Source organism: Salvia splendens, chromosome 12 (genome assembly GCF_004379255.2).
Source record: "Salvia splendens isolate huo1 chromosome 12, SspV2, whole genome shotgun sequence".
In the NCBI taxonomy this organism is placed as follows: Eukaryota; Viridiplantae; Streptophyta; class Magnoliopsida; order Lamiales; family Lamiaceae; genus Salvia; species Salvia splendens.
In genome coordinates, this window is record NC_056043.1 from 28,672,087 (window position 1) to 28,684,895 (window position 12,809).

The window sequence follows — 12,809 nt, forward strand, 5'->3', positions numbered from 1 at the left end:
CGGTACATAGGGCGGGCTTTAGGGCGTCACTTAGTGCACCCCATTGGTAATGCTCTTAATATTGAATATAATTAATTAAAATCAATTGGAATATGGTCGGAAATTTCCGAGCATCATGTGCTAGGTAATGTCCTATTTTTTTGTAGCGTCGAAACAAACTTGATTAGTCTGTCAAAAAGCCAAATGAAAAGCAAAACTGTTTTTTTTTTTTTTTTGCATTATTTCTACTAGTTTCGACATTGTCTGATTGTGTGCTGTTTTAATATCAGCAGTTGATATCATCCATTAAGAAGTTGAAAGGACACTGCAAAATCACAATTGGGTAGAAACATTTAGCAAAAAATATGTATATTTATATTGATATATCATATATAGGGTGGTGATGAATATGAAGTGCTATAGACTATAGTTGTAGGTTTGGACCGTTTAGTGATGAGATTGATGATAGATTCTGGGCAAGACTGCCTTGGTCACTGTTGTAATCATTTCAAATTTTCTGTAGATTTATTTTGACCACTTCCACTTGTCACACCCTAATTTTGTAAGTTTGTTCGGCAATATATGAAGTCAAGGCCCACACACATTTATCAAATTTCAAGTATTGTACAATCACATTAATGCACAACTCATCACATACTACTACTCAATAAGTTAGAAATGAAATTGTATGACACTTTTTACATTGAATTATCATCTACAAACTTTGCCATATTCTACAAAAAGTTAGAAATGAAATATGATCTTATTCATCTAGTTTTGGTCTTCAATATTTTCAACATACATACAATTAGAAGTTGGAACTTGAAATATAATTTTCATTTATTTCTCTCTTAAAAAAAATTAGGTACACACTTTTTTTATATACTCCCTTCGTCCCAACGTAATTGTCACTCTTTTCCATTTCGGTCCGTCCCAATTTAATTGTCACATTCCATTTTTACCATAAATGATACGTAGGTCTCATATTCCACTAACTCGCTTCACTTACATTTTATTATAAAACCAATATAAAAAGTGAGTCTTACATTCCACTAACTTTTTCAATCAACTTTTCTTTACATTTCTTAAAACTCGTGTCCACTACAAGAAGTGACAATTTAGGTACACGCTTGGACGTTACTATAAAATATCTTGTTTTATACTCCTAATAGCATCTAGTACTATGTATCAATCATCAATAATGATTTATTAAATCTAACTGGGTGCACACATCTTTATTTTGTACTGTTCGAATTCGTACATTTATTTATCTCAGTGTACATACTTACAAATTACAAATAGAAATAGTACTTTGGAACTTTATATGATGATAAAAGCAAAAACTTTTAAATGCTGTTAATCAGCATGCTTGTTATGTCCATGTTAGTATCTATTTTAATCAGTAAAGATTTTATTTTTCCTTTTTTTGTTGCTGAATAGTACATTGTTTAATGTAGGAAAATTCGGTGCATAATATGTAGGGGTGTATATCTTACAAAGAATAAAGAATGAAATACTGGTTTTTTTCCAAGATATAGGCAACAATTAAACTCAGCAATCCAAAATTCCGAAGCGTATACATATAAACATCGGGTACATATTATTTCACTGAATCTAATTTTCTAATTTTCTCCATATTACTCTCTTAGTTCCATTAAATATGAAACATTTGTTTTTCAGCCTGAGATTTTATGTAGTGTTGTTTTGTAAGTCAATGAAGAGAGAATAAAGTAAGAGGGAGAAAAAAGTAGAGATAATGATATTTCCATTTTAGGAAATGTTTTATTTTTAATGGAATAACCCAAAGCGAAAAACATTTTATTTTTAATGCGATAGAGAGAACATTAATCTAAACTTTAGATTTTTAATGCATATAGTTCATGCATTCAAATTAAAATTTTCGGAATAAATGATGTTAACATATGAGAAAAGATATGCTGCATAATTAATATGGGCGTTTGTGAGCTACTAAATCACACGTAGGCCACTTTCCTCACTTTTAGAATTTTACTAACAGAATATAATTTCCTTTCATATCTCCACGTCAGCAATATTATTTATTTTCTTTTATAGCTTTCCTTTATGGGTTTGATCCTTCTCATTCTTTATCTTTCTACCATCGCATGAATACTACTCCTAATTAACTTTCTTCTTCACCTAAACTAGACTATTTCATGGTTAGTTTCTTATCAAATAAAGTAGCATCGTTTTTTTTGTTTTACTCTTTAATTTTGATGATCTTAAAAAATAGTGCTACTTTTTTCAATTTAATGATTTAAATGATATTTAATGTCTCAATGTAAAACTAGTTTTCCAATTACTTTAAACTTGTATTGCGAAAGTTTTGGAAGAAAAATCATTAAGGACTCAGATTTTGAATGCAATAGGCTTTGAAAGGATGAAATTAATTAGATACCACGAAGTACTATGAAAAAATAAGATGTATTCTTATAAAATCTGTTTCAATACAATAAACTCATCAAAAGGTTAAAATATTGTCTTAGCAACACTAAGCAAACAGAATAAAAAAAATCACTAGCTATGGACATCAAGCTCTTTCATTTGCATATTCACTAATGTTGTGATGGTCATCTGGTGATGGTCATCTGCAACTGATCTGAAATATAAAGATGAGAGCAAAAATAGTAAATTAAATTTATTGGTCATTAAAACAACTAAGCAATGTAAATAATGGAACTCAACAATAATTCACATACATGTCTTGCAACTTTGGGCAATCACGTTTACCATGTGATGCACCACGTAGTCCACAACCACGACAAGCCCTAGTCTATAAAATTGACTTTTCTTTTGATGATAACATTCGCTTACCACATCCTTTTGATCTTATCTTAGAAGGATCACCAATTGTTTTGGTTTTATCTAAGCTCTTCCTTGTTTGACTTCTGTGCATAGTTGTTGGACTAATACCCATTTCCTTGATTTTACCATGTATGTAATCAAGTTGTTCATCCAAAAACTTTGTCCCCTCGTCAGTCAAAGATGCATAATCAATTAGTGTTGAGGCCTTATAAGATAACTTGGCTCGTCGTGAGATCAAAAATCTTGTTGGCATCATTGCAGTTTTCATCATCTAATATATAAGCAACACCAATCTTTGCTTCTCGTGTCCATCGCTTAAGGATATACTTGTCAGGTAGTTCAAATATTTGGTTGACACAGAAGAAAGCTAGCATATGTCTGCACGGAATACCATCAAACTCAAATTTCCCACAATTACATGAGATATGGTCACTATTTTTATCATGCATCAGCAGCCTTGGTTTTGAGGACGAACTACTTTGGAAACTCATCACATTGTAAATCACAATATCATCTCTGGTAGAGGCTTACTGCACAAAGTAACCATGACTTCGACTAATTTCATCTTGAAATTCCGTCCATTTTTTTTCGTGTAGAGTTTAACCATTTGAGCTTCCATCGGCCAATTTGTTTTGATTTTTGGTTGCTCATTCATGTCAACATGGTCTGCAACTAACTCATTGTGTCTTTGACATCTTAGTGCCCGATTGAATCGTGTGATAAAATTTATCAATGAGTTCTTGTGGGAGACATACTTTTTAAAAAAATGAATGCGAACTCTCTGATCTCTGACTACTTGACATCACAACAAAAAATACATGACTAAAATATGTCGGAACCCACTTATGCCGCATTCCATACATTAACAATATCCAACTATTTTGTTCCAAGTTAGCACATCTAATAACCTCTTTCCATCCATTCTCAAATTCCTCGGGAGATGTTGAATTTTTAATAATATTTCTTATGCTCTGATAATAATCTCGGAAAGTCACTATAGAAATCTTCTCTGGAAATTTGTTCAATATGTACCACAAACAATAACGATGCACTGTTTCCGGCAGTACTTGTGCAAGTGCTTTCGTCATAGCTGGATCTTGATCAGTAATAATTGCTTTTGGTGCATTACTTGACATAGCTTCCATAAACTTATTAAGCAACCAAATATACGATTCTGTCTTCTCATCACTTAGAAATCCACAACCAAAAACTATTGTTTGATGATGATGATTAACCCATACGAAAGGTGTAAAAATCATTCCATACTTATTAGTGTTATAAGTGGAATAAAACACAACAACATCACCAAATGCTCCATAAGCCCTCCTTGATTTAGGATCTGCCCAAAAATATCTTTTGAATATATGATCTGAATCTGTCTCATAGTCAAAGAAAAATGATGAATTTTTCTCCTTCTCGGAAGTAAAGAATTCTATAAGAGTATCAGCATCGATCCCCTTTTGTTCATCCCTTAATTCTCTCTCTAAATTCCTGATATCTCTTTCTGTGCAACCTACACTCTCGGGCACCCAAACCCCATCTCCAATAGTTGCATGTGTTGACAGGTTGGTATATTAGCTTCTGAAAATTGTTGAGTCAACACTCTCTTCACAGCAGAAACACTACGGTGTGATCAGAGTAAATGCACCTTTGACGGAGTAAAGAGTCCATGATTATGACCTTCCATAAAGACGCTAACACTCAACTCGGATCCAGTTTGTTGCTTGACAATGGAAATCTTTGCCTTACAATTAGTTCTAACTTCACCACGAGCTCTTATCTGAATCAGACCACCAGTCGGTGCTCGATTTTTTGAACGAGCTTCATCAGTTTGACCAGCTTTAAAGCATACTAATTGTTTCCAAACAACTTCGTTCGTCATCTTATTCTTTCTGCTATTGCTATATTATATCTTGCACTAAAACCTGCTTCACGAGCATACTGATTATAGAATTCAAACGCATCATCTATTAATTCAAATTTCATTCCAATTTCTGGCTTTCGATCATTTGCAACTTGAGGAATATATAATTGATCGTTCATATTTTCACTCAAAACACTAAGAAAATACATTCAAAAAATTAAAGTAAGCAAACAGAATAATAGAAACAATTTAAAAACACAAATTGATAATTTTATGATAAGCCGGAGGTTCTTAATTGGTGGTTCCTAATTGGTATCATTAGAAGTATAGATTCAGTCAAGAGACAATTAAAACATGAAACTATTTAAAAAAATTAATCAAGCATATACGATATAAACAAGTAAAACTAAAAAACATGTAAATTATGTAAGAAATTCCAAGCATATATGAAGACCAAGGCTTAAAAACTAACCTTATGCTAGCACTCCTCGAGAGAGGCGACACTTTGGAAGTTATGGAGTAATAAAAACCTAGGAGAAAACATGGAGTATATAAAACAAACAAAGATACGATAACTAAAAAGAGAAAAAGGAAAGTGATAAAAGAAAATAAATAATATTGCTGACATGGAGATAGATGCAAGGGAATTATATTCTGTTTGTAAAATTCTAAAATTAAGGAAAGTAGCTTACATATGATTTAGTCGCCCACAAACGCCCATATTAATTATGCAGCAGATCTTTTCTCGTTAACATATATATTTATACATGCTAAAGAAAATCGATGTATATGTAAAAGCTAAACTCATACCAAATTTTCTAACGAAATGTTCATTGCAAATTTGACAATATTATAATTTATTACTTATTACTATACAATTATTTTTTCCCTCCACAAAAAATTTGCCACATTTTTTTATCCATCTACAAAAGAATTATCTTTCCATTTATAGTAGAATGACCCACACGACTCACCACATCTACTCCACATTTAAAATTAGACTCTTACCTCATTCATACACTGTCTGTCAATTTAAACTGATACCCCCTCCATCCCACGAAAAGAGTTATGTTTTATTGTTTCGGTCTGTCCCGCAATAAAAGTCTTATTTTACTTTTATCATAAATGGTAAGTATGCCCTACATTCTACCAATTTATTCCTACAACATTTTATTACAAAACTAATATATATGAGTGAGACTCATATTCCACCAACTTATCAACTCATTTTTCTTTACATTTCTTAAAATTCGTGTCATACCTAAATAGGACTCCTATTCTGGGATAGAGAGTAGTACTATGTAAAACTATAGTATAATTTTTGAGGAATGTATTTTTTGAATAAATAAAACTATCTCTGGTAAGTTAGAGCATCCACAATGGGGCGTCCTATAGAGCGCCCTATCCTCCGCCACATCAGCATTTTATCCTCCTACCCATCCACCTACAGTGGGATGCCCTCTAGCCTGCACTATACTCCGCCCTATATCATTTTATTATTTGAATAAATAAACACTACAAAATTTGAATAAAAAACTTCATTTTATTGAAAGTTCAAAGAGTACAGCACGAAATAAAAAAAATTACAAATTCAACGGTCGTTACAGTTCCAAATTTCTTCAACCACGTCAGACATGAGCCGAGCATGGTCTTGTTGGTTACGCATTGAGGCCTGTCTAGCTAGAACCTCATTCGTCAAAGATGGCTTCGAGGATCATCGTCGGGTGGCTGCCCTTGTATCCACTGGTAAATTGGCCTCTCCACGCCGTCAGACTATTTTTCCACTCCCAGTGCATACAATCTATGCTCCCTAGCATTCTAGGAAAGTCGTACAGCGTATCGTGCATCTTCATCAGAGCCTGGCAATCGTCAGTAGTCGGCCTTCGCAAATATGTGTTGCTGTAAGCCTCCACAACTCCCCAACAAAATTTCTTCAGGCACTCGAGGCCAGTTGTCTCCCGACGTGAAGGTATTCGTTGAACATGTCCGTCGTGGTGCCGTACGTAGGCCAACTACCGGAGCACAACCGTGCACTTCTGCAACGGCGTAAGTCCGGGTCTGCCGATGTCATCTTCCCGATACTGGAAGTAAGGATCACGTGCCTCCAACGTTTGGACAATGCTGAGAAAAAGATCTCGCCTCATCCTAAACCAGAGGTGAAACACCGTCGGGCCCCACCGTGGTTCCTCGGCAAAATAGTCTGCGAACAGACGTTGGTGAGCTAGGTCATGCTCGTGGTGGACAAACGTCCGACGACAATCGGCCTCTGGATCTGCTCCGCTTGGACCTGCCCATTTCGGCCAAGCATTCCGCCGCAGCCTCATGAACGCAATCGAGCAAGGCCCGAGCCAAGGCCCGAGTAATGCCCTCCGAGGTACTCCAGTCGTCGCTGGGTCTCATTTTTTTAGTTAGAGAAAGATTGGTGTGGGGAAAAGAGAATTGAAGAGAGATGGGAGAGAAAAGTATGGAAAATGGAATGAAAAGTGAGGTATATATAGATAAAAGAAATTTAAAAAAAAAACAAAAACACGTTGCATCGTCCGCGGTATCGTCCACGTCGCCCGCAATGGGGCGGACGATGCGCGATGCCATCATCCGCGGACTATGCCCGATGCATCATCCGCAGGGCTATAGTGGCAGACGATAGCACACCCGATGCATCGGGCGGACTATCGTCCGCCCCACTGTGGATGCTCTTATAAATAAAGGAATATGATGGTGTCTTGTTCAATCCTATAATTTGGGCTCTAAGTTTTCTGAATGATTTCATAAATCTGCCATCTCTCCTAGGGGTGGGTCGATACGAGATATCGTATCGAAAACGTTGTATCGTATATCGTATAAAAAATATCGATATGAAAGAATTTCATATCGTTATCGTATCGAAAGTTTCGATATATCGAACTTTCGATATGGATAATATCAATATCGTTATCGTATCGATATTTCGATATATCGAATTTCGGTACGATATATCAAAATATCGATATCGTATCGAATACCTGTATATCGAAAATTATAATTTCAAAACTTAAAATTCACACAAAAATTAATAAAACTTCAACACAATAAAATTAATAGTGTTCTTATCTCCATAATCAAAATACAACACAACCAAGTAAAAAAAACACACCATAAAGTTTGAACAAACTCCATCACAATAATTAGCAAAAACTAGTAGTTGTCTTGATCTTAATTCTTGAACACCAAACCCTTCATCTTGTCGAAATCATCTAGAAATATTAACCTACATAATCCAAGACCAAGAGAGATGAGAGATTAGAATTGAACAATAAAATGGGCATATACAAATTAGATATACAACATAAAGAAGTGGACATTTAATTGACAAATTACAAACACAAAAATATGCTATTAACAATACTAGAAACTGTGAATGTGGCCCTTCTCAATATGATGGCAAATAGTATTAAGATCATAACTCAATAGAGATTAACAGTAATAAAGCCTGGTTGTTTCCCCAGAAAACTGTCAGCAAAAATATCTTAAACTATATGTTGAGTAAGGCATGATCGAAAAGGACTGGGCCAATTCAATTGGATATAGGAAGTGATACTTGATCGAAATGTAGCATATGTTGCTGAACTAAAATATCTATCAAGAAATGCAGCATGTCTAAGAAGAATAATAGAAATTAAATTAAGATTTTAAAAGCCATTTCACATATTACGAAACCTTTTGTACTAATACAAATACAACAGAATAGACATATCAGGAACTTACCCCAAGTGCAAGTGTTGAGATAGATGAATTTCTGAATGTAACTAATCCAGAATGATTTTTATCAGAGAAAAGTTCAGACCATAATACAAAGTACAAAGATATAATCGAAATAAAAACATCATGAAGAGTGTAATTTACTTACGAACTCAATCTCAATTAAGAAGCCTAATGGCTACCACATATCAGATAGCAACCAAATTTAAGACTAATACCTCATCATTTGGTGGATCAACTAGTAGAAATAAATTTGGAGAACCATCTCGAGTCTCTTGAGTAATGGTTGAGTGACTTGAGCCTAAAAAGAAACATAAAATGGAATTAATAATATATGACAAAAAAGTTTATAAATTAAAGAAACACTTACTTTTTTCAATTTCTTCAATTTCTTGATAAAAAGCAAGGTCATCATCGGTCAGATCCTTGTATAAGCTAAAATCATCCACTTTGAGCCAATCATTGGTGCACACCAATGCCTCAACCATTTTTGGACTCAAACTAGTCCTAAAAGGATCTACAATAATATAGCATTACAAATTAACTACACTTTGCAGATCATTCTACGTTTAAAACTTAACTTCACGGCGTGGAATAATAATTAAGTAATGTCAACAATTTTATGAATGACGAATGATATGTCCAAACATAAAATGATGTCAATACCTCAATTAGTGTCCATAGACATAGAGTACTTTAAATCTATTTGGTTAGAGAAATAGAGACATTTTTTTTTCTTTTGCATTTTTAGCAAAAAAAGGTTGCTTTCTCTCAATGAATGTAGCATTTTATTTGAACATTCGTGAATACGAATCATTACTATATAGAGATACATTGATGGAGATAAACCAAACAAGGAAAATTGAAATAATTGGGCGAGATAAAATCGTGCTATGATTCGACTAATTCTACATCCAAATCACAAGTGCGTTAATAGTACCGGGAAGAAGCTGGAGGTGTTGAGTGTTGACTGTGAGGAGCGAGATCCCATCCACTTTCGGGCGGAAACCGCGAGCTGAGCGTTGGAGGAAAGCTGGAGGACGTCACCGGAGATGGACCGTGGAGGCGTGGACGACCAATTGCGAGAGAATCGTGAGAATGAGAGTGACTGAGCGAGATTGAGATTTGAGAAGGAGACGGCACGAGATTGAGATTTGAGGAGGAGACGGCGATAGGGTTCCAAATCCTAGGGTTTCATACTTTCATATATATATTTTCTAAATATATTAATGAAATAAATGGATTTATATATATTTATAAAACGATATATCGATATTTTCGATATATATCGATATATCGAAAATATCGATATATATCGAATATTCGATATAAAACGATATATCGCGATATAAGGAAATCCATATCGTTATCGTATCGAAAACTTACGATACGGTATCGTTTCGTATCGAAAATTACGATGTATCAAAAATCCGATAATTTTTCGATATTTTTCAATACGATACGAGTGATATATCATTTTTCCGATATTTTTCCCTAGCCCTAATCTCTCCTTTATTAAACTGGGCCGCTGGATATGTTTCCTCTTCTAAAATGGGTAGTTATGACGTATATTTATTTAGGGTTGTTGATCGGAAATATCATAAATTTTGGGCAAAATCTAGTATTTCTCATTATTTAAACTTGATCTTAAATACGATCAACGTTATTGTTTGTGCGAATTTTCCATTATGTCAACTTCCGAACAAACCAAAACTGATGTCAGAAATTTTGTTGATATATATCTACGTTTCGTAAAATAGAAATTTTTGAATCTTTCTATTTTAGAACGTGGACCACATAATCTACTAAGGGGGTGTTCGGTTTGCAAGATTGTATCCGGGATTAAATTTGTAGTGTGTTTGGTTCATGATATTCAACCCCACAACTCAATCCTAGATGAATAATCATGGGATAATTAGTCATAGCTAACCCCCTATGACTAAAATAATCTCACAACTCAATCCTAGATTGTATCTTGGTATTATTTTATCTTGCAAACCGAATACCACCTAACACTACTTATACTATTTTTTCTCTCTTACTTTACCCATTATTTTTTTCATCCCTCTTACTTTAACAATTCTTCTCTCTTACTTAACATATGCATTAAAACTCGTGCCGATTTAAAAGTTTCTATTTTTCGAGGACAAAGATGGTATAAATATAAGGTCATCCACAACTCACATTTTATTCCTGAGGCATACAACACTTTTAACCTTATTTTATTCTTGAGGCATACAACACTTTTAACCTTATTTACTTAAGAAAAAACATCATTTACACATCATCTATGGAAAATGAGAAATCATTATAGTCAATTATAGGCACACAAGTCCTTTTAGAGCATCCACTATAGGCGGCCTTCCCCAATAGCCCCGCCCCCTTTTTTTGTCCACAGGCCCGTTTTTTTGTCCACAGCCCCAATTTTTTGTTTCCACCACTATAGGCGGACACTTCCAATAGCCTCAAAATTTTATAACCAATTTTCATTTTAATTTTAATTCAATTATAAGTAAATAAATTTATCGGACTAAACGTAATTATAACAAAACGGCTATAAGTGAATAAATTAAAATTAAACACTACATTTTCGTCGTATTAAAGTGGGGGTAAAATTATACAACGAAATATTAATATATTAAACATCATAATCCGCATTCAAACTGGGCCGCCACCTCCCCTACGTGCCCAAACTTCTTCAACCAAATCGGCCTGGAGTGTGGTATGTGTCGTGCTCCTGCGCATATCACTGAAACGTTGGATCAAATATTCATTGCTCCGTGGTACGCCCATATGGATCAGAGAATTCCACGCCTCGTTCCATAAATCATTCATTTCATACCACAAATTCTAGTGAGAGAAAATATGTGTGAGGGAGAGGTGGAATGGTGTGAAAATAATGAGAGGAATGTGGTGTATTTATAGGTAAATTAAATTGAATTTAAAAAAAAAAATTTGGACGTCCGCCCCGGAATAGGCGCTTCGGGCACTGCCCCACTATAGGCCGGCGAGCCTATCGCCCCGCCATCGCCCCCTATCCACCGATGGTGCGTCCGCCCCACAAAATTTCGTCCGCCCCGGGGCGGACGTCCCTCCCACTATAGGCCGCCCCCTCGTCGCCCCCTCTGGGGCGTCCGCCCCATTTTCCCTATAGTGGATGCTTAGGGTGATTTGTCTTCACTCACACTTTTGTTTCCTGAAAAACATCATATGGGGTCACTCATCTCATAATTGTTACAAGCTAAGTACACTTAATCTTAGAAGTTCTTATTGAATGGATCCAGAAGAAAAAAAAGTACTTCAGTTCATTCATATACCCTCCGCTTCAAATAATTGCTCCTTGTCTGTGCATCAACATCACTCCCTACTCATGCCATCAATATTACAAATTCAACAATTTAGAGAGGATGACACATGTCACCAATACACCAACATGTGCTAACATACCATGTACAACTTTGTTTCGTTTAACATTGAGCTAATACTGAAATTTATTTCTCACATGCCTCCCAAGTTGATGAACCTATTCAAGCCTACATGAACTTTTTACGTGTAGTACGTTTTAAAAGTACTAATTATTTTCTATTACAAATAAATTATATTATCCACAATAACACTATGTGCATTTGGAACATGGAATTAGACTTAGAATTCTATAGAATTAAATTCTTATTCAATTCTAAATCCATTGTTGATAATATTACAGAATTGATGTAGAATTGTATTATAATTCCAAAACCATTTTTTGGTAACTTTAAAAATTGATATAGATTTGGAATTGGTGTGATTATTTTTTTAAATAACATTCACTATCTTTTGATAATTACTACTATCACTTTCACTTAGAGCAATGTATTATATCATACATATAAGTTAAATAAATAGATCAAAACTTTTTTTCTTATGTTTCAAAGATAAAATATAAATAAAATTAGTACGTAATATAATATAATATAATATAATATAATATAATATAATATAATATAATATAATATAATATAATATAATATAATATAATATAATATAATATAATATAATATAATATAATATAATATAATATAATATAATATAATATAATATAATAAAAGAAGAAATAATGATTAATTTTGTAATATAAGACACTCATATATAAATATAGTTATCTAAAAATCTTGATCATATTAACGTAGCTGCTTCTATAATTGATATAGATTTTATAGTAGTATTTGTATACTGCTCAAGTGGTAAAAGAACAATAATAAAAAAGGTACTATTCTTCATAAACAAATCTTTCATAGCATTATCTTCTTCAACACTCATATCAAGTGATTCTCCAATGGTAGCAGAATCAACCTCAATGTCAACCTCATTAATATTTTTCTTGAAATGTTTTCGACCCTTGACTATCAACACGATCTTGAGAGAA